This window comes from Phocoena sinus, chromosome 19, assembly GCF_008692025.1.
Source record: "Phocoena sinus isolate mPhoSin1 chromosome 19, mPhoSin1.pri, whole genome shotgun sequence".
NCBI classification, from domain to species: Eukaryota; Metazoa; Chordata; class Mammalia; order Artiodactyla; family Phocoenidae; genus Phocoena; species Phocoena sinus.
In genome coordinates, this window is record NC_045781.1 from 12,475,301 (window position 1) to 12,497,599 (window position 22,299).

General features: G+C 42.4%; 1 pseudogene; it reads right to left on the reverse strand.

Annotated features, from left to right (window-relative positions):
* Positions 1–4,732: 4,732 nt before the first annotated feature.
* On the reverse strand, positions 4,733–7,843 carry LOC116744107 (annotated as a pseudogene).
* Between the last annotated feature and the right edge of the window lie 14,456 nt (positions 7,844–22,299).

Here is a 22,299-nt window from a genome sequence, read left to right on the forward strand (position 1 = left end):
AACTTCCTGAAAATTTTTTTTTCAGATATTTTTGATCCACGGTTGGTTGAATCCATGAATGTGGAACCCTCGGATACTGAGGGATGACTATATAGGGAAAAAATGGTACTGTTGACCCTTCAACAACACAGGTTTGAACTGCGTGGGTCCACTTATATGTGGATTTTTTTCAATACATACATACAACAGTGCTACATAATCCCCAGTTGGTTGAGTCTGAGGATGGGGGACTGTGGACACACAACCACGGGTACAGAGTGCCCACTGTAAAGTTACAGATTTTTTTTTTTTTACTTTTATTACTGATGTTTCTTTCTTTTTTTAACACCTTTATTGGAGAATAATTGCTTTACAGTGTTGTGTTAGTTTCTGCTGTATAACAAAGTGAATCAGCTATATGTATACATATATCCCCATATCCACTCCCTCTTGCATCTCCCTCCCACCCTCCCTATCCCATCCCTCTAGACGGTCACAAAGCACCGAGCTGATCTCCCTGTGCTATGTGGCTGCTTCCCACTAGCTATCTAATTTACATTTGGTAGTGTATATATGTCTATGCCACTCTCTCACTTCATCCCAGCTTACCCTTCGCCCTCCCCGTGTCCTCAAGTCCATTCTCTACGTCTGTGTCCTTATTCCTGTCCTCCCCCTAGGTTCATCAGAACCACTTTTTCTTTTTAGATTCCGTATATATGTGTTAGCATATGGTATTTGTTTTTCTCTTTCTTATTTCACTCTGTATGACAGACTCTAGGTCCATCCACCTCAAGACAAATAACTCAATTTTGTTTCTTCTTATGGCTGAGTAATATTCCATTGTATATATGTGCCACATCTTCTTTATCCATTCATCTGTGGATGGACACTTAGGTTGCTTCCATGTCCTGGCTATTGTAAATAGTGCTGCAGTGAACATTGTGGTACATGACTCCTTTTGAATTATGGTTTTCTCAGGGTATATGCCCAGTAGTGGGACTGCTGGGTCGTATGGTAGTTCTATCTTTAGTTTTTTAAGGAACCTCCATACTGTTCTCCATAGTGGCTGTATCAATTTACATTCCCACCAACAGTGCAAGAGGGTTCCTTTTCTCCACACCCTCTCCAGCATTTACTGTTTGTACATTTTTTGATGATGGCCATTCTGACCGGTGTGAGGTGGTACCTCATTGTAGTTTTGATTTGCATTTCTCCAACGATTAGTGATGTTGAGCATCCCGTCATGTGTTTGTTGGCAATCTGTATGTCTTCTTTGGAGAAATGTCTATTTAGCTCTTCTGCCCATTTTTGGATTGGGTTGTTTTTTTGACATTGAGCTGCATGAGCTGCTTGTATATTTTGGAGATTAATCCTTTGTCAGTTGCTTTGTTTGCAAATATTTTCTCCCATCCTGAGGGTTGTTTTTCGTCTTGTTTATGGTTTACTTTGCCGTGCAAAAGCTTTTAAGTCTCATTAGGTCCCATTTGTTTATTTTTGTTTTTATTTCCATCTCTCTAGGAGGTGGGTCAAAAAGGATCTTGCTGTGATTTATGTCATAGAGTGTTCTGCCTATGTTTTCCTCTCAGAGTTTTATAGTGTCTGACCTTACATTTAGATCTTTAATCCATTTTGACACTCAGATTTTTGACTGCACAAGGCGTCAGCCCTCTAACCCCTCCTGCCCCCCCCGCCCAAGTTGCTCAAGGGTCAACTCTATATATAGGATTTGGTACTATCCAGGGTTTCAGGCATCCATTGGGGGTCTTGGAACATAACCCCTGTTGCTAAGGGGGACTGCTATATATCTTTTCCAGTTACACTTTTCATTTCCTTTGAATAAATACCCAGAAGTGGAATTGCTGGATCCTATGGTACTTCTATTTTCCTTTTTATGAGAAAACTCCATACTGCTTTCCATAGTGGTTGCACCAATTTTCTCTCAACACTAAATATTTCACTCCACTTGCCTCTTGCTTGCATGGTTTCTAAGGAGAAGTTAGATGTAATTCTTATCTTTGCTCCTCCATAGGTGTTTTTTTTCCTATGGCTTCTTTCAGAATTTTTTATCTTTGATTCTCTGTAGTATGAAAATGATGTGCCTAGATACAGGACTTTTGTTTTATTGTTCTGGGGGTGTTTGGGGGAGGAATTTATCCCACTAGGTGTTCTCTGAGCTTCCTGGATCTGTAGTTTGGTGTTTCACATGAATCTGGGGAAATTCTCAGCCGTTATTACTTCAAATATTTCCTCTGTTCCTTTCTCTCTTCTCCTTCTGGTATTCCCATTAAGCATATATTATACCTTTTGCAGTTGTCCCACAGTTTTTGGATATTCTGTTCTGGGTTTTTTCTTTCTTTCAGTCCTTTTTCTCTTTGTTTTTCAGTTTTGGAAGTTCCTATTGACATATCCTCTAGCTCAGAGATTCCTTCTTAGCTATATCTAATCCACTAATGGGCTCATCAAATGCATTCTTCATTTATGTAAGTTTTTTTAGTCTCTAGCATTTCTTTTTTATTCTTTCTTAGAATTTCCATCTCTCTGCGTATATTACCCATCTGTTCTTCTTCCTTAGAGCCCTTAGCGTAACTCTGTAGTAAGCTTTGAAATTGAGTTGTTTGAATCTTTTGTTCTTTCTTCAGAATATTTTGGCCCTTTGGTTTGCCTTTCACTTCCATATGAATTTTAGGATCACTTTTTCCATATCTGCACACAAAGGCCACTAGCATTCTGATAGGGATTGCACTGAATCTTCAAATTGCACTGGAAAGTATTGCTACCTTAACACTATTTATAATTATTAATTATAAATATCAATTATATTAATATGTATAATTATTAATTATAAATTATATATAAATTATTAAATAATAATTAGTAAATTAAATAATTGTTAATAATAATTAAATGATTAATAAATTAAATAATAATTAGTAAATTATTATATAAAATTATATTAATATTTATAATTATTAATAATACTAACAACATTAAATCTTCCACCCCATGAAGATGGAATGTCTTTTCGTTTATTGAGGTCGGTTGTCTGTAATTTCTTTCAACGGTGTTTTGTCATTTTCAATGTAGAAGTCTTGCACCTCCTTGGTTAGATTTACGCCTAAGGATTGTATTCTTTTTTATGCTATTCTAAGAATAGCATATTAAGAATTGGTTCTTAATTCTATTAAGAATTGGTTTCTTAATTTCCTTTACAGATTGTTTATTCCTAAGGTACAGAAATAGGGAAGAATGCTCAGAGGGCCTGAAGATGACAAAAGCAACCAGCTTTCCTTTATGTATGGAGCATCTGGGAAATTGTGGGAATGCAGGGTCCCCAGAAACTTAGGAATTCATCAGGTCCAGAGACTGTGGTTTATCTGTCTCCAGAGGACCTCAGTCTGGAGGGGTCTGGAAGGATGTGGGCCCAGCTTCTAGGTCACACTTCAGAACCCCGGAAAGCTTCTAGGTCTTCCTAAGTGAGAGGAGACAGAAACCAGGAAAGCCATGTACCAGGGTTTAAGTCATGTCTGCCTGAACACCTGACATTCAGCTCCTGAGTTCAAACATCCCTCTAGGGCTGATTTCATCCTCGACTCATCAGTATCAAGTTCCTTTTGCCAATAACATCATTCTCCGGTCCTCTCAGCGTCACATAGGGTTCATACTGGAATATCTGTTGTGTATAAAGGTATATTAGTGTAAGAGGTAGTAATGGTTAAATTTAAGTGTCAGCTTGACTGGGCCATGGGGTGCCAAGGTACTTTGGTTACATATTATTCTCAGTGCGTCTGTGGGAATGTTTCTGGACGAGATTAACATTTGAACTGGTGGCTTGAGTAAGGCAGATTGCCCTCCCTAATGTGGGTGGACTTCATCCAGTCACCTGAAGACCTGAAGAGAACAAAACAGCTGACCTTGCCTAGATCAGCTAGGCAAAAATCAGGGAGGATTTTTCCTGCCTTCAGAATGGAACTGAAACATTGCCTCTTCCTGGGCCTCATGACTTCAGACTGGAACTACATTATTTATTTATTTTTGGCAGCACCGAGCAACTTGCAGGACCAGGGATTGAACCCCCGCCCTCAGCAGTGAAAGCGAGGAGTCCTAACCATTGGACCACCAGGGAATTCCCTGGAACTACATCATTGACCCTCCTAGGTCTGCAGCTTGCTGACTCACCCTGAAGATCTTGGGACTTGTCAGCCTCCATAATCATGTAAACCAATTCCTTATAAAAAAATCTCTTTATATATACAATTATGTATGTGTGTGTACACACATGTATAAACACACACACTCACACCCTATTGGTTTTGTTTCTCTAGAGAACCCCAACTAATACTTGGGTCCAATAATTATTTGTGGGTGAATAAACAAGTGAAAAGAAGCTCACATACAAAGTTGTATCCCTCCCTTACACGTCCCCAAACCTGTTCACCTTCTTCATAACATCCTGAGACACTCTCACTCTGTCTTTGTTTCAGGGACAGCACTTGAGATTTTGGCCACCTGGGCCCTTCCCAACCACACTCCTCAATCCATACTTGGGACAACTTTCCTTTGTGCCAAATCTGCCCTTGATGTCTTCCCTGTGAGCAAGAACCAAGTCCTGGTTCATACTAGGAAGATTTTATTATCATTAGCACAAGTGTGGCAACAGGGGGATACCCTGGCATCTTCTGGGAGCTGCTCTGATCCTGCACATTATAGAAGAGTATAACGGGGTGGATATTTTCATTGCAAGATCTTCTGCCCCTCAACACACTTCCACTGAAGTAAGCACAATATCTCCCTTCACCTCCAGCGTTTTTACAGACTGTGAGGGCAGGCGGTGGGCAAAGACGTAGGTGGACTTGTTATTCACAAACACCTAAGGAAAGAGATATACTGCTTGTGAGTGCAGAACAATGAGGCCTCCTCTTTCCCTTTCCTCTTTTCATTTTTACTCCGTAAAAGCAAAGCAGTTCAAATATCTCCTTCTCCAGGAAATCCTGCCGTGACACTGCTGTAGGGAATCATCCCCCAGTGTCCACTTCCTTGCCTCCAGAGCTCCCCATCCCTGCTTTACCCTGATGACAGTGGGCCTGCACTTCTCCCTCCACATTCCTGATTGTCCATGAGAGCAAGAGGCATATGGGATTCAGCTCTGAATCTCTGCTTGCACAGCATACGTGGTAGTGCTCAAAAAGTTGTGTTCAATGATTTTCAATGCATAGGAGATATGTCTTCTGCCCCGAAGCACGGAGGACTGGGGGAAATGGCCTGTGACATGAGTGTCTTTGATAAGGAAGAGATGTGGCCAGTAGGGATTGAGAGATGTGATGTTTGAGCTGCAACTACAAACCTGGCACGTTTTTGTGAAGACAAGATAAGCATCAGACCGGGAGGTCAACTTTGTGGTTTAGCCCTATGAGGAGGAAAGGACGTGGCAGCACATATCGAATTGGTGTGCTAAAGATGGCTTAAGAAGATGTGCTGTGTATGTGTGTGTGTGTATATATATGCACACATACAAATAAAATGGAATGTCACTCAGCCATAAAAAAGAACGAAATATTGCCATTTGTAGCAACATGAACGGACCTAGAGAATATTATACTCAGTAAAGTTAAATCAGAGAAAGACCAATATGTTACGGATGTCACGGAAAAACCCGAACGAACTTTTTGGCCAGTCCAACGTGATATCATTTTTATGTGGAATCTAAAATACAATAGAAATGAATCTATATACAAAATAGAAACAGACTCACAGACATAGAAAACAAACTTACAGATACCAAAGGGGAAAAGGGGGGGGTCATAAATTAGCAATATGCGAATAACAGATAGAAACTACTAGATGTAAAGTAGATAAGCAACAAAGATTTACTGTATAGCACAGGTAACTATATTCAATATCTTCTAATAACCTATAATGGAAAATAATCTGAAAATAAGTAAGTGAAGATAGAAATATATAGTTGAATCACTTGTTGTATACCTGAAACTAACACAATAATGTAAATCAACTAAACTTCAATTTTTAAAAAGCACATGTGGCCTTCCCTGGTGGCACAGTGGTTAAGAATCCACTTGCCAGTGCAGGGGACACGGGTTCAAGCCCTGGTCCAGGAAGATCCTACATGCCACAGAGCAACTAACCCCGTGTGCCACAACTACTGAGCCTGCACTCTAGAGCCCACGAACCACAACTACTGAGCCCGAGTGCCACAACTACTGAAGCCCGCACGCCTAGAGCCTGTGCTCTGCAACAAGAGAAGCCACCGCAATGAGAAGCCCGTGCACTGCAACAAGAGTAGCCCCCGCTCGCTGCAGCTAGAGAAGCCCGCGCACAGCAACGAAGACCCAACTCAGCCAAAATAATTAAATTTGTTTAAAAAATAGAAAGCACATGTATTAAAACTACAAAACAAGGCTTCCCTGGTGGCGCAGTGGTTGAGAGTCCGCCTGCCGATGCCGGGGACACAGGTTCATGCCCCGCCCAGTCCGGGAAGATACCACATGCCACGGAGCGACTGGGCCCGTGAGTCATGGTCGCTGAGCCTGCGCGTCCGCGTCCGGAGCCTGTGTTCCGCAACGGGAGAGGCCACAACAATGAGAGGACCACGTACCGCAAAAAAAAAAAAAAAAAAAATACAAAACAAAAAAATAGGTGTGTTGACATCAGATCAGATCAGATCAGAGTTGGACTCTGTTTCTCCACAGCAGCCCCACCACAGCCTTGGTGCTCCACGCCCCTCACCCTTAGGGCCCACACACCTGGTATTCATTCTCCAGCACCAAAAGTCAAAGCTCAAATGGCTGCCCACGGCTTCCCTGGCACAAAAGGGTCAGAAGAAGCTATCTCTTCCTCTCCCCATCCCCCTTTCATGGAGGCTGTTCATCACCATCATGTTGTTCGTGTAGACTCAGAAACGGAATGCGACGTTGCTGCCTCTCTCAGGACACATGCACAAATCCACCACAAATTCTGGGTTCTTTCTGCAAAGACAAGAGAATGGCTCCCTCATCCAGGCCTTTACTGAAGAAAACAACCTCCTCAGGGACAAACACAGTCCTTCTCTCGCTCTCTCTCCCTCCCTCCCTCTCTCCTTTCCCTTCCCCCCACCCTCTTTCTCAAAATATATACCTTTCTTACTTTGCCATCTCTCTCTCTTTCTCTCTCTCTCTCTCTCTCTCTCTCTCTCTCTCTCTCACACACACACACACACACACACACACACACAGAGGAAGGAAATTCCCGCCTGCAGTGTAATCTCACACTTTTGCATGAGCCACCTCAGCTCATTCTGGTGATTAAAGAAGACCAAAATGTTTCCAATGAGTGTTCCCCAAAATGCTAACACTCTCCCCTTGTGCTTCACCCTCCATCACACAAAAACTGGGATCTACTCACCCAGAGGGACACAGAAGATCTGCCTTGATCTTCACCGTATAACCCACAGTAAGGGAAACAGACTGCCAGTAGGGGTTCGGCTATGGAAGAGATGGATACATCGGTGAGTGACAGGCCAGTGTTTTCTCTCCCACACTGTTGCCCAGGGAGAATCAGGACATATAACATGGTTTTCTCTTGCAGCTCAGAGACATTAGCAGACCTCCAACAAAGAGACATTAATCTGAGTCCAGACATGCGCTCAGAGGCACAGATACACATATTACATACAAACACTTCCAAATCCAGAGAAAAAATATACAAAAGGACAATTATGCAAATCCAACGATTCCCACTGACACACATATGTACACATTCTCTTTCCCATCCTCTACCAGTATTCATTCAATGATTTGTTCCCAGGTGACCTGGCACAAGAAGTAGAGATAGCCAGATTCCTTCTTCCCATCCTTTATACCAAGGATTCCATAGTCTCCAGTTGGGTCTTTCTTCCCTATTGAAACTGTTGTGTGCGAGTCTGTCTGGAGAAGGTGCCCTATAAATGCTGTTAGGAGGTGGGTCACCCCTGATCCTTTTGCTCAGGCTATAGAGCCCTGCCTGCTATTCTTTTGAAATTTCTGACTCCAAGAGTGTATTCAGTCCACACTACCCAAAGTCCACTGTGATAATAAGAAGCAGCTTCTAACTGGAGATGCTGATATGCTTAATCTAAGTGCAGTTCTAGGTGTCTACTGATAAGCCACAGTGATAAAATTACAACGAAGAGCTCCCTGGCTACCCTACTTCATAAAATTGGTGCCTGACCCATGCTATATGCAACTCACTCTTCCTCTGACATCAAATCTATTCCAGAGCCTTTGCTGGCAATTTCCCCATTCACCCTAGACTTGGAGGAACACACCACCTGGATAAGGGTCCCAGCTCTGCCACTGTGGGACCTTATTAAGGAAATTTAACCTCTGCTAGACCCATTCTTATATGTAAAATATTTGATGGACATAATCCCAAATCAAAGGGTTGTTAGTAAAGCAATCAGAGGGATCCATCCATCATTTATCTATTCATCCATCTATCCATTCATTTGACAATTGCTTATTGAGTGACTAACTGGCAGCAGGCTTTGTACTATTTGCATAAATGGAAAAGAACAGTTAAAAATCTTGCTCCATGGAGCTTATACTCCAGTTGGAAAATATATGCAGTAACTTTTAAAATATAATACACAAGCAAAATATATAATGTATCAGAAGGGGATAAATGTCTTGAAAAAGATGTTGGTGGACTTCCCTGGTGACACAGTGGTTACGAATCCACGGGTTCGAGCCATGGTCCGGGAAGATCCCACATGCCGTGGAGCAGCTAAGCCCATGCACCGCAACTACTGAGCTTGCGCTCTAGAGCCCGCGCACCACAATTACTGAGGCCCACACGCCTAGAGCCTGGGCTCCACAACAAGAGAAGCCACCACAATGAGAAGCTCGCACACCGCAACGAAGAGTAGTCCCCACTCGCCGCAACTAAAGAAAGCCTGCGCGCAGCAATGAAGATCCAACGCAGCCAAAAATAACATAAATAAAATAAATTTTTAAAAACCCTTAAGAAAAAAGATGTTAGTAATGGAACAGAGCAGTCCACAGAGGGCTTAATTTGAAATAGGCTAGTTAAGGTAGTCCTCATTGAGGAGATGAGATTTGAGCAAAAGCTTGGATAAGGTCAATAAAAGAGCCATGTGTATCTTGGGGAAGAACTTCCAGTCAGAGAGATCGGCTACCAATATGGACCACAATGTGAGAAGGCAACGTGAAGTTTTGAGGAACAGCAAGGATGACAGTATGACTGGAGTAAAGGGGGAGAGAGGCAGGACTTGAACTCGGGATATGGAAAAGTAGACCATAGGACATTTGCTTTAAGTGAGATGGGAGCCCAAGGTAGAGGAGAGGGATCTGGTCTCATTTATGTTTTTTTGTTTTTTTATAAATTTATTTATTTATTTATTTTTGGCTGCGTTGGGTCTTCGTTGCTACACGTGGGCTTTTCTCTAGTTGCAGCGAGCGGGGGCTACTCTTTGTTGCAGTGTGCGGGCTTCTCATTGTAGTGGCTTCTCTTGTTGTGAAGCACAGGCTCTAGGCACGTGGGCTTCAGTAGTTGTGCCTCGTGGGCTCAGTAGTTGTGGCTCGTGGGCTCTAGAGTGTAGGCTCAGTAGTTGTGGTGCACGGGCTTAGTTGCTCCGTGGCATGTGGGATCCTCCCGGACCAGGGCTCGAACCCGTGTCCCCTGAATTGGCAGGCGGATTCTTAACTGCTGTGCCACGAGGGAAGCCCTCATTTATGTGTTAAAAGGATTTCCTCTGCTGCTGTGTGGAAAACAGACTGTAGGTGGACTGGACAAAATAAGAAAGACTACTCATAAGGCTATTACAGTAATCCTGGAGAGCGGTGATGGGGACCTGGATGAGGCTTGTGGAAATAGAGTTGGTAGAATTGTGGAGTTCAGTAAAGAGTCTCCCACCCATAGCAGTGAAGCCTGCAAGCCTTAAAACACTGGACATGGCAGAGGCTCCCCATTCATCCTCTCCCTCCCCTCACAGTGATAGAGGCTATGAGTTCACCACCCCAGAAGAGCTCACCATCCCAGTGTCCCAGACACTGAAACCAATAACACTGGCATCTGCAAGGCACCAAGAACCTTGGAGGCACAGGAAGTCATAATCAGGGCATGGAGCCTCACCTCTGACACAGACAGTGGAAGGTGGAAAGTGCTGACTCTCTATAACCAGAGGCATCGCAGGCAAGAGAAACCAAAAACGTGTGCTATAGCACCACCTACTGGAAAAGCCTCTAATTTCTAACTTGTTGAATTGATAGAATCAAGAGGAAGAGTGTTTGCTACTTCAAAAGTACAGGCAGAACAACAATTCATCAAGCGCCATGAAGAACCATGGTAACACTGTACCACAAAAAGAAAATGCCAATTCTCCAGAAACCAAACTTAAAGTCAAGGAATACTGCAATCTAACTGATAGCGAATTTAATACCTATCCCTCTCAAACTCTTCTAAATTATGAAGAGGAGAGAACGCTTCCTAACTCACTTTTTTTTGGCCAACGTCACACTGATACCAACACCAGACAAGACAACACACACCAAAAAACAATTCAGGGCATTATTTCTTATGAACATAGATGTAAAGATCCTCAACAAGGGAATTCCCTGGCAGTCCAGTGATTAGGACCCAGCGCTTTCACTGCCGGGGCCGGGTTCAATCCCGGTTGGGGAACTAATATCCCACAAGCCATGTGGTGCAGCCAAAAAAAAATCCTCAACAAAATATTAGCAAGGCTGAATAAAACATGTTACAGGATCATACACCATGGTCAAGTGGGCTGTATTCCAGGGATGCAAGGATGGTTCAACAACCAGATATCAATAAATGTGATACACCCACATTAAAAAAATAAAGGATAAAAACCATGTGATCATCCTCAATAGATACAGAAAAGTCTTTGCCAAGATTCAACCCCCAATAAGGATAAAACTCTCAATAAATTGGGGTATAGAAGAAACGCACCTCAAAATAGTAAAGGCCACATATGAAAAACCCCAGCAAACATCATGCTCAAGGAAAGCTATCTCCCTAAAATCAGGAACGAGACAAAGATGCCACTCTGCCACTCCTATTATACATAATACTGGAAGTCCTAGCCAGAGCAATTAGGCAAGACAAAGAAAAAACGGCATCCAAATTGGAAAGGAAAAAAGAAAACTGACACTGGTTTTGTTTTGCTTTTTGTTGCTTGGTTTTTTGTTTTTGTTTTTTTTTTAATATTTATTTATTTGGCTGCATCGGATCTTAGTTGCGGCATGTAGGATCTTCGTTGTGGCATACAGGATCTTTCGTTGCGACACGCAGGCTTCTCCCTGGTTGCAGTATGTGGGCTTCTCCCTAGCTGTGGTACACGGGCTCCAGAGTGTGCGGGCTCAGTAGTAGTTGCAGCACGCAGGCGCAGTTGCCTCACAGTATGTGGGATCTTAGTTCCCCAACCAGGGATCGAACCCGCGTCCCGTGCATTGGAAAGCAGATTTTTAACCACTGGACCACCAGGGAAGTCCCTGACACTATTTTTGGATGTCATGATTTTATGTACAGAAAACTCTAACGACTCCATCAAAAATTATTAGAAATTATAAATGAATACAGTAAAGTTGCAGGGTACAAAATCAACAGACAAAAATATGTTGCATTTCTATATGCTAAAAATGAGCTAGCAGAAAGAGAAAATTAAGAAAGAAATTGCAGGGAATTCCCTGCAGTCCAGTGGGTTAGGGACGCTGCACTTCCATTGCAGGGGGACGAGTTCAATGCTGTGCATCATGGCCAAAAAATAAAAGAAAGAAAGAAAGAGAGAGAGAAAGCAATTGCCTTTACAATCACAACCAAGACAGGAATAAATTTAACCAAGGAGGTGAAAGACCTGTACGCTGAAAACTATACATTGAAAGAAATTGAACAAGACACAAATAAATGGAAACATAGCCCATGTTCATGGATTGGAAGAAATAACATTGTTAAAATGTCCATATTACCTATACAATTTACATACTCAATGCAATCCCTATCAAAATCTCAAAGACATTTTTTACAAATAGAACAAAAAATTCTAAAATTTATATGGACCCACAAAAGACCCCAAAAGCCAAAGCAATCCTGAGAAAAAGGAAACAAAAAGTGAAGATCATACTCTCTGGTTTCAAACTATATTAAAAAGCCATGGTACTACTGGCAGAAAAACACGGTAATCAAAACCACATGGTATTGGCAGAAAAACAGATACATAATCAATGGAACAGAATTGAGAGCCCCAAAAGAATCCACACATATACGGATAATGAATTTATGACAAAGGAGCAAAGAACATACAATGGAGAAAGGATACTCTCTTCAATAAACATTGGAAAAATTGAACAGCCACGTGCAAAAAATAAAAAAAAAACAATTACCTCATACCATACACAAAAATCAACTCAAAATCGATTAAATACTTGACTCTAAGACCTGAAACCATAACACCCCTAGAAGAAAAGATAGCCAGTACCAATGATTGACATGTCTTAGCAATAATCTTTCTAGATATGTCACCTGCCAGGAGGGAACAAAAGCAAAAATAAAACAAATGGAACTACATCAAACTAAAAAGCTTCTGCACAGTAAGGAAACCATCAACAAAATTAAAAGATAACCTACCAAAATGGGAAAAGATATTTGCAAATGATATATCTGGTAAGGGGTTAATATCCAAAGTATATAAAGAACTCCTACAACTCAACAACAACAAGAAAACAAACAACCCGATTAAAAAGCGGAAAGGGGGGCTTCCCTGGTGGCGCAGTGGTTGAGGGTCCCGCCTGCCAATGCAGGGGGACGGGGTTCGTGCCCCGGTCCAGAAGGATCCCACGTGCCGCGGAGCGGCTGCGCCCGTGAACCATGGCCACTGAGCCTGCGCGTCCGGAGCCTGTTGCTCCGAGGCGGGAGAGGCCACAACAGCGAGAGGCCCGCGTACCGCAAAAAACAAACAAAAAAAAGCGGACAGGGTACATGCCCAGTAGTGGGATTGCTGGGTCATATAGTAGTTCTATTTTAGTTTTTTAAGGAACGACCATATTGTTCTCCATAGTGGCTGTATCAATTTACATTCCCACCAACAGTGCAAGAGGGTTCCCTTTTCTCCACACCTCTCCAGCATTTATTGTTTCTAGATTTTTTTGATGATGGCCATTCTGACTGGTGTGAGATGATATCTCATTGTAGTTTTGATTTGCATTTCTCTAAGGATTAAGGATGTTGAGCATTCTTTCATGTGTCTGTTGGCAATCTATATCTGCTCTGGAGAAATGTCTATTTAGGCCTTCTGCCCATTTTTGGATTGGGTTGTTTTGTTTTTTTAATGTTGAGCTGCATGAGCTGCTTGTAAATTTTGGAGATTAATCCTTTGTCAGTTGCTTCATTTGCAAATATTTTCTCCCATTCTGAAGGTTGTCTTTTCGTCTTATGGTTTCCTTTGCTGTGCAAAAGGTTTTAAGCTTCATTAGGTTCCATTTGTTTATTTTTGGTTTTATTTCCATTTCTCTAGGAGGTGGGTCAAAAAGGATCTTGCTGTGATTTATGTCATAGAGTGTTCTGCATGCAGGATCTTTAGTTGCAGCATGCGGGATCTTTTTTTGTTTAGTTGCAGCATGTGGGATCTTTTTTTAGTTGTGGCATGGGACTCAGTTGCAGCATGCAGGCTCCCAGATGCGGCATGCATGCAGGATCTAGTTCCCTGACTAGGGATCGAACCCGGGCCCCTTGTGTCGGGAGCACATAGTCTTAACCGCTGGACTACCAGGGAAATCCCTAAACTTGTTTTCATTCATTAAAGATTAATCCTATCCAATGCAAATTTTAAAAAAAAGATTAATCCTAGATCAACATGATACTTTAAAAAACTTGGGATAGTTTGTTACATTTAGAAATATTTTATTGTAAGTACCCATGTTTAAGTCAATTAAATAAAGCTCTTTTACAAATTAATTTTAATGACACCATCTGGAGGTAGGGACATGTCATATTTACAATGTACAAGATAGACAGACATCCAGATAAAAACAGACAGATCTCATGGCTTTCCTGCTTGAGTTAAAAAGTCCTCTTGGGGCTTCCCTGGTGGCGCAGTGGTTGAGAGTCTGCCTGCCAATGCAGGGGACGCGGGTTCGTGCCCCGGTCCAGGGAGGATCCCGCATGCCGTGGAGCGGCTGGGCCCATGAGCCATGGCCACTGAGCCTGCACGTCCGGAGCCTGTGCTCCGCAACGGGAGAGGCCACAGCAGTGACAGGCCCGCGTACCAGGAAAAAAAAGTCCTCTTTTACCTTTTTTCTTTCAATTTTAGGTTTATACTAATTCTGCCAAGGCTGCAGTCTCAGGTGATGTGGGCTGTGTTTACATTTCAAGAACATGATAACAGTTATAACTTTAAGTCTTCTCCTTGGAAGACTTGTGCTCTCTCAGGCTCAAATTTTGAAAAAATGTTTTATCAACCCAACTTTCTCTACAGTTTTGGAATGTCAAAAGAGCTCCATCCTGGCCATTTAAGAGTTAGAGAAGTGCTTACAAGCATTGGCTTCCTTCGAGTTGTACATGAAGCCAGGCAGAGTTCCAGGAAGTGATCCTTCATCGTGGAGCACTTTGGCCTTTGAGCACAGTTTCCCATTATTAATTTCATAACCTAATTTGCATATGATCTGAACAACTTTCTAAGGGCGGTGTGATGGATTAAATGTGTGCTACTTCTGAGTCTATTTCCCCAAGGGCTTAACCCTTGGGAGGGTTTGACTCTCCTACCTGTCTCGCTTTCTCCTCTGACAGACTGAAACTGCCGTGGCTTGCTTGAGCTCTAGGTGATCAGCCCATCATGCACCTCCATCAAGCAGAATTTACTAATGACTGTAGAAGGATCCCCTGTGGGATGGCTGCACGTCACAAGGACTGATCCTCAGACACCTCTGCCAAGTTCTCAGTCACCTGAGAATGCCCTGTGCCGGAAGGAGCAAAAGTCCCTTAGGAGCTGTGCAGGCTCAGCCTCTAATTTCACTAGCAAACAGTTTGTTCAGAAAATATCTATAAAATCTTTCCAATATAAGCCGAATTTTTACAAAGGCCAGCCAACCTAGTTTACTCCAAGTCCCAAGAAAAACAGCTCAAATAAAATTCAGGACATCATTTAAAGTAATGATGTCTGGGGCTTCCCTGGTGGTGCAGTGGTTGAGAATCTGCCTGCTAATGCAGGGGACACAGGTGCGAGCCCTGGTCTGGGAGGAAGCCCACATGCCGCAGAGCAACTAGGCCCGTGAGCCACAACTACTGAGCCTGCGCGTCTGGAGCCTGTGCTACACAACGAGAGGCCGCGATAGTAAGAGGCCCGCGCACCGCGATGAGAGTGGCCCCCCACTTGCCACAATTAGAGAAAGCCCTCACAAAGAAACGAAGACCCAACACAGCAAAAATAAATTAATTAATTAATAAACTCCTACCAACATCTAAAAAAAAAAGTCTTATAAGTAAATAAAGCAATGATGTCTGGATATTAGGAGAAATCAGCAAAGCGCCTGAGGAATACCAGGAAGTGGGTGGAGCTCAAAGGGCACCAAGCTAGTACCAAGCACTGTTCAGGGTAGACTCTAGTGTGGCTCCAGTGGGTGTCTTTAATATCCTGCCAACTATTCCAAGAATATGTCAATGGAAATTTATTTAAAAGTTTTTGTAAGGGGTGCAGGGACTTCTCTCAGCCAAACTGAGAATTACAACCAGGAGTCAGACTCTCAGAAAGCACTCAGAACTTGTTCCACCTGTTAGAAGTTGAAGGCACACTCATACATATTTTCTAACAAGGATAGTACAGTCAAAATGGCATATTGATATTTTACATAAAGTTCACCAAGGATACACAGTCCAGGTAAACACTTACAAAGCAAGCAACAAGTCACCATAACGCCCTGCTGAGATGGGAAAGAACGATATTTCTTTTAAGAAGTTACATTGCTAGCATCAGAATAAAGGGGAAAAAACTCTTTATGGTCCGGTAGGCACTCCCATCTTTGACAAGCTCTGATTAATTTGTAATGCAGAGGCACACTGCACATTAGGGAAAGAGGGAAGAGGCCCAAATGGACACCTTTCATGTTTACATTTTCTTTCTTTTTTTTTTTTGCGGTACGCAGCCTCTCACTGTTGTGGCCTCTCCCGTGCAGAGCACAGGCTCCGGACATGCAGGCTCAGCGGCCATGGCTCATGAGCCCAGCCGCTCAGCAGCATGTGGGATCTTCCCGGACCGGGGCACGAACCCGTGTCTCACTGCATCGGCAGGTGGACTCTCAACCACTTGCGCCACCAGGGAAGCCCCATGTTTACATTTTCTTGACCTGCCTTTAAATATAAATTTTTATTTCGTCAGGGCCCTGGTTTGTTGACCCTCATTAGGAGGTCCTGTTGCAGGGGGACCCCACGGGTAGGAGAGAAAGGAAGTTAAAGGATTAATCATTCTCAGAGACACTCCTGGTAGTGACCCTTGTTAGAGGACCCTGGTTTTGACCTTCATTATAGAGTCCCGGTAATTTGAATGTGGTCTAGATACTCCTGGAAACTGATAGCTTAAATTTGGCCTTGGGTGTGATTCAGAGCCAGTAAGTTCATCTGAAAATGAGGCCTGTGAATGTGAATGAGTGATGTGTATTATTATCTATTACTGTTATTTGTTTAAACTAAATTGGCTATATGCACAACTAAAGGAAATCTTGCCCTTAAAATGGCCAACGTGGGGCCCTTCTGATGTCCTAAAACTGGTTTTTGCATATGCAGTTTAAAAACTTGGCTTCTAGGAGGAACCTGCATTTCTCTTCCTGTGCCTCTGAGATATAAATATTCTACCAGGGCTCTCAGGAACTCATCTTATTTGACCATCTCCAATTCCTGAGACTGGAGGAAAAAAAGGGTGAAAGAGGCTTTTTAAAAAACTGAAGCAGGGAGACTTCTCTGGTAGCCCAGTGGTTAAGGCTTCGCCTTCCAATGCAGGGGGTGTGGGTTCAATCCCTGGTCAGGGAGCTAAGATCCCACATGCCTTGCAGCCAAAAAAAAAAAAAAAAAAACCCAAAACATAAACAGAAACAATATTGTAACAAAATTCAATAAAGGCTTTAAAAATGGTCCACATCAAAAAAAAATCTTTAAAAGAAAAAAACACTGAACCAGGAAAACTATGAGATCTCTGTGTCTATATGAATGTATGTCTGTGTACATTATAGATATATGTCCTTTACCTTTGGATGGTATTATATCAAAATTAATTGGTAAATGACCTCTATTTTTTTTGGTTTAAAAGGCAATTAAGCACTTATATAAAATCTCAAAAAATATAGAAGAAACTACCCAAATGCATTTCAAGTTCACATGATCTGGGAAATATTTAGTATTAAGTTAATGTCTGGTATTGAAGATAGTTTAAGCTTGTTGGTTGAGTTAATATAGACATGTCCTTTAGGGTCATCAAGATTAAGTATGACACTTTTATTATACCTAGGTTACTGAAAATCAATAAGATATTCCTGTTATTAAAATTTGTCAACAAGGAAAGTAACTGGATATGATGAAATGTTTAAGTAAGTTAATGTAAATAAGATAGAGTTCATGGGGTGAACTCTTTGGGAATAATTACACTTTAGGAATGTCTACTTAGAAATAGTCTCTCCAGACTTCTGTTGTTGGTGGTGGTAACTTCAAACTTTAGAGTTTTGCTAAATTAAGTAATGGGAGTTCACTGAATATCCAGATCATTTCAAATAGGATAAAATACTGCAATATTAATTCCTCAACAGGTCTAAGTTTACTACTTTTGTCTACTTAACGAGAGAGAAACGAAAGATGTTGCACTTATAGACACACATTTATCAGTACCACACTGAGGAAAGAGGTTATGTGATGAAAAGATACATCTTTCTAGAGGTAATAGAATATGTTCATAAGTTTGCCAATCAGGAAATGCTAATATGTTCACAACTGCTTGCTTTTTGGTTTTCATTAGACATTAAGGTTTTTAAGAGTTAAAACTGTAATGTAAAATTGAAGCTACTAGAAATAATAAGGGAAACATTTCAGTAGGCAAGGAAAGTAAGAAATGTGTGTTTTCAGTAAAAGAAGGCATGAGGAATGGAAATGCATTTTGTTAAAGGGAATAAAAGTAATGTGGTCCTCAAGCTGCTTATTCTAAATGGGAAAGAAAATAAGGGACATGGGCTTCCCTGGTGGCGCAGTGGTCGAGAGTCCGCCTGCCGATGCAAGGGACACGGGTTTGTGCCCCAGTCCCGGAAGATCCCACATGCCGCGGAGCGGCTGCGCCCGTGAGCCATGGCCACTGAGCCTGCGCGTCCGGAGCCTGTGCTCCACAACGGGAGAGGCCACAACAGTGAGAGGCCCGCGTACGGCAAAAAAATAAAAAAAAAAGAAAGAAAATAAGGGACAAACCAAATTGGATACAGAAAGTTGTGTACAGTTTTTTAAAAAGGAGCCCTTGCACTTTCCCTGGTGGCACAGTGGTTAGGAATCTGCCTGTCAATGCAGGGGACACAGGTTCGAGCCCTGGTCTAGGAAGATGCCGCAGAGCAGCTAAGCCTGTGTGCCACAACTACTGAGCCTGCGCTCTAGAGCCCCCCAGCCACAACTACTGAGCCCGTGTGCCACAACTACTGAAGCCCATGCACCTAGAGCCTGTGCTCCATAACAAGAGAAGTCGCCGCAATGAGAGGCCCGTGCACTGCAACAAAGAGTAGCCCCCACTCTCCACAGCTAGAGAAAAGCCCGTGCACAGCAACGAAGAGCCAACGCAGCCAAAAATTAAAAAAAAAAAAAAGGAACCCTGAAGCATCTCTTACAGAGATGTTAAACTCACTAGGATTATTTGGTATGTTAAAGTATATGGGAAGAATTGTCCAACGAGTGACAAGCCTTCTTAGGTTATACTCTATGGTTAAATGTTATATACATTCTAGAACTTATACGAAATTTCTTTAAAAATCTTATATGTCCTGGTATAATGGTATTAGTCATAACTCTAGTTAAAATATTATATGTCACAGCAATAACCAAGTTTCTTTTCAACTGCATTGTAATCAGATCTTTAAGTATGCCTTTTAAAGTCTTTTGTCATTTATAGACAGTTATTGTTTACTGTTTTTTTCCCAAAAAAGCTTCGTCCTCAAGGTTCATAAAAAGGAATTTTTGACAAATACAGGTTTATGATATACTGTAGAAAATACTGCTGAACTAGATAAGAAATTGATTAATTCTAATGGAAACCCTGATGGCTTCATAAAACTGTTAACAAAAAGGAATTAGTTACATAGGACTGAGTGAAGTGGTGAATATGGTTGTAATTTTATGGGTTTTATCTTAAATATTACTGGCTTTTTAAAAAATAAATTTATTTTATTTTTGACTGTGTTGGGCCTTCGTTGCTGCGCGAGGGCTCCCTCTAGTTGCAGAGAGGGGGGCTACTCTTTGTTGTGGTGAGCGGGCTTCTCATTGCTGTGGCTTCTCTTGTTGCAGAGCACGGGCTCTAGGCACTCGGGCCTCAGTAGTCGTGGCACGTGGGTTCTAGAGCACAGGCTCAGTAGATGTGGCGCATTGGCTTAGTTGCTCCACCGCATGTGGGATCTTCCCGGACCAGGGCTCGAACCTGTGTTCCCTGCATTAGCAGGCAGATTCTTAACCACTGCGCCACCAGGGAAGCCCTATTACTGGCTTTTAATCTGTGTTTTCCAGATATAAGGAAACCTTTAGCCTCAAGCTAATTATGATTCACTGCAACTTGGTAAATTATACCTTTGTGAGCAGAGTTGAAAGATCAGTCTTTTCTCTTTATTGATCCCTTTAGAAACTGGAAACTCTTAGGTTCCCAGCAGAGTGAATAAGGAAGGTCACCTCCTGACAGGTGCAGGAATCTCAAGATATTGTGAAGACCTCAAGAAGCGAAGAATTCATCCAAATCTATAGACAGTGCAGGCAAAATCTGTGGCAAGCCCTTGGCATGGCTTTTCTGGCCTTGAGAATCCTTTTAAGAGCACAATCTGAGGTTCCTCATAAAAAAGTTAAAGCACAGCTAATTTAAAAGAGCCTGTGTCATCAACTACACTTATGTGAAAATCAGGACAAGTTTATTGAAACCAGACTTATTTTTCAAACCAATCCGTCTTAATGTGGTTATATTTGATTAAAATGAGGGTAATTTTAGAGAGAAGAACATTATGTTTCAGTGGATATTAAATTCTAGTTTTGTTAACTGAGGTCTGTATTTATTTATTTTTTATAGGGTCTTTTAAAAATTAATTTATTTAATTTATTTATTTTTGGCTGCATTGGGTCTTCGTTGCTGCAAGGGCTTTCTCTAGTTACAGTGAGCAGGGGCTACTCTTTGTTGCAGTGTGTGGGCTTCTAATTGCGGTGGCTTCTCTTGTTGTGGAGCACCGGCTCTATGTGCACAGGATTCAGTAGATGTGGCGCTCAGGCTCAGTAGTTGTGGCTCGCAGGCTCAGTAGAGCATGGGGTTAGCTGCTCCGCGCATGTGCGATCTTCCCTGACCAGGGCTCAAACCTGTGTCCCCTGCACTGCCAGGCAGATTCTTAACCACTGCACCACGAGGAAAGTCTGAGGTCTGTGTCTAGTATCTAAGACTCACCTCCCAGGTAGCTCCTTAGTGTTGTGTTACATTACTGTAAAGTGTAATGGAAATACTGAAAGGACACTCTAAGTTTCTTTCTGAAGCTTATCACAGCAATCTATCCTTGGATAAAAATCAGATGCCTCGGGCTTCCCTGATGGCGCAGTGGTTGAGAGTCCGCCTGCCGATGCAGGGGACGCGGGTTCGTGCCCCGGTCCAGGAAGATCCCACATGCCGCAGAGCGACTGGGCCCGTGAGCCATGGCCACTGAGCCTGAGCGTCTGGAGCCTGTGCTCCGCAATGGGAGAGGTCACAACAGTGAGAGGCCCGCGTACCACAAAAAAAAAAAAAAAAAATCAGATGCCTCATGACCTGCAACCACATTATGCATACTGGAAAAGGCATCATTTATGACTTTTTTCCTTTTTTGGCCATACCATATAGCATTCAGGATCTTAGTTTCCCGACTAGAGATCAAACCCATGACCCCAGCAGTGGAAGCACGGAGTCCTAACCGCTGGACCGCCAGGGAATTCCTGGAAAAGGTATCACTTAAAGGACTGTCGCCAACCTAGATAAAAGGACCCATACCAAGTATTCTTAACTAGCTCACACACAGCGAAACTGAAGGGAACTGACTCCTGAATTCATATTTCCCATGTAAGAAGAGACTCTACAGTGGACTGGTCTACAGAAAGGACTGCTGACCCCAAATTACACCCACACTAGGATGAGAAAAAGGCAACAGCAGTGGTAGGCAGCTGACCCAAAAATCTGGACCCAGCCTTTAAGAGCCATTCTACTAATTTAACTGAACTGTTTTCCAAATGTTTGTCTCCCTATCAACACTGAAAGTTATTGCTTTACCTCTAACCATACTATGCCCCTAATGTTTAGGATGGAAAGAAAATTCTCTGGGGAAGTTGTCAAAGACTATAACTACTCATGACATGTATCACTGCTTGCTTTAGGTCTGCTGTTAAAAGCACATGTACAATGTTTGTGCAACAGTTCGATATAATTTATAAAATGAATAGCCTATGAAATGTTTCCCCATCAGCATATCTCTGAGCTTGTTCCCTATGCCTGATTAGTTTTCCCCCAATGTGGATAACTAGGCAAACATATATATGAAGAAAAAGGAGGCCTAGCACCAAAGGACATGGTGGACCCAGGGCCAGCAGCAACCGACCTGGCATTGAGGGACAAATATTTTGCTCTATCAAAGATTTGCAGACAAAAGGGAAAATGACAGAGGAACTTTTCACCTACTGAGGGATGGCAAAGTCATTCTGGCTCTTACGTGATATAACTTGAACTGTATGCTGACCAGAGTGGCCTGTTTTGTGGCCTATTGAACATCCACTGTACATCTGCTTTGGCCACCGAACACGAAAACGCATTTCAAAAATGCATTTAAAAGTCAAAATGGAGTGACCATGGTTCAGGCATCCAAGATGGAGCTGGACGGCCACTGTGGATGTGATTTTAGACCCATTCCTGTTTTGCTGAGAACCTGAATTTCCTGAACTGTGTCCGACTCAGGATGACACCAGTTGTTCTCAAAGCAGTGTCTGCTGACAGTTGTAACCTTATGGTCTTAAGGTCTCCTCTTATAGCTATTAATTTTTTTCTTACTTTGGGAATAGTAACAAACAAGAAGGCTGAAGACATAGCCTTCTAGCAGA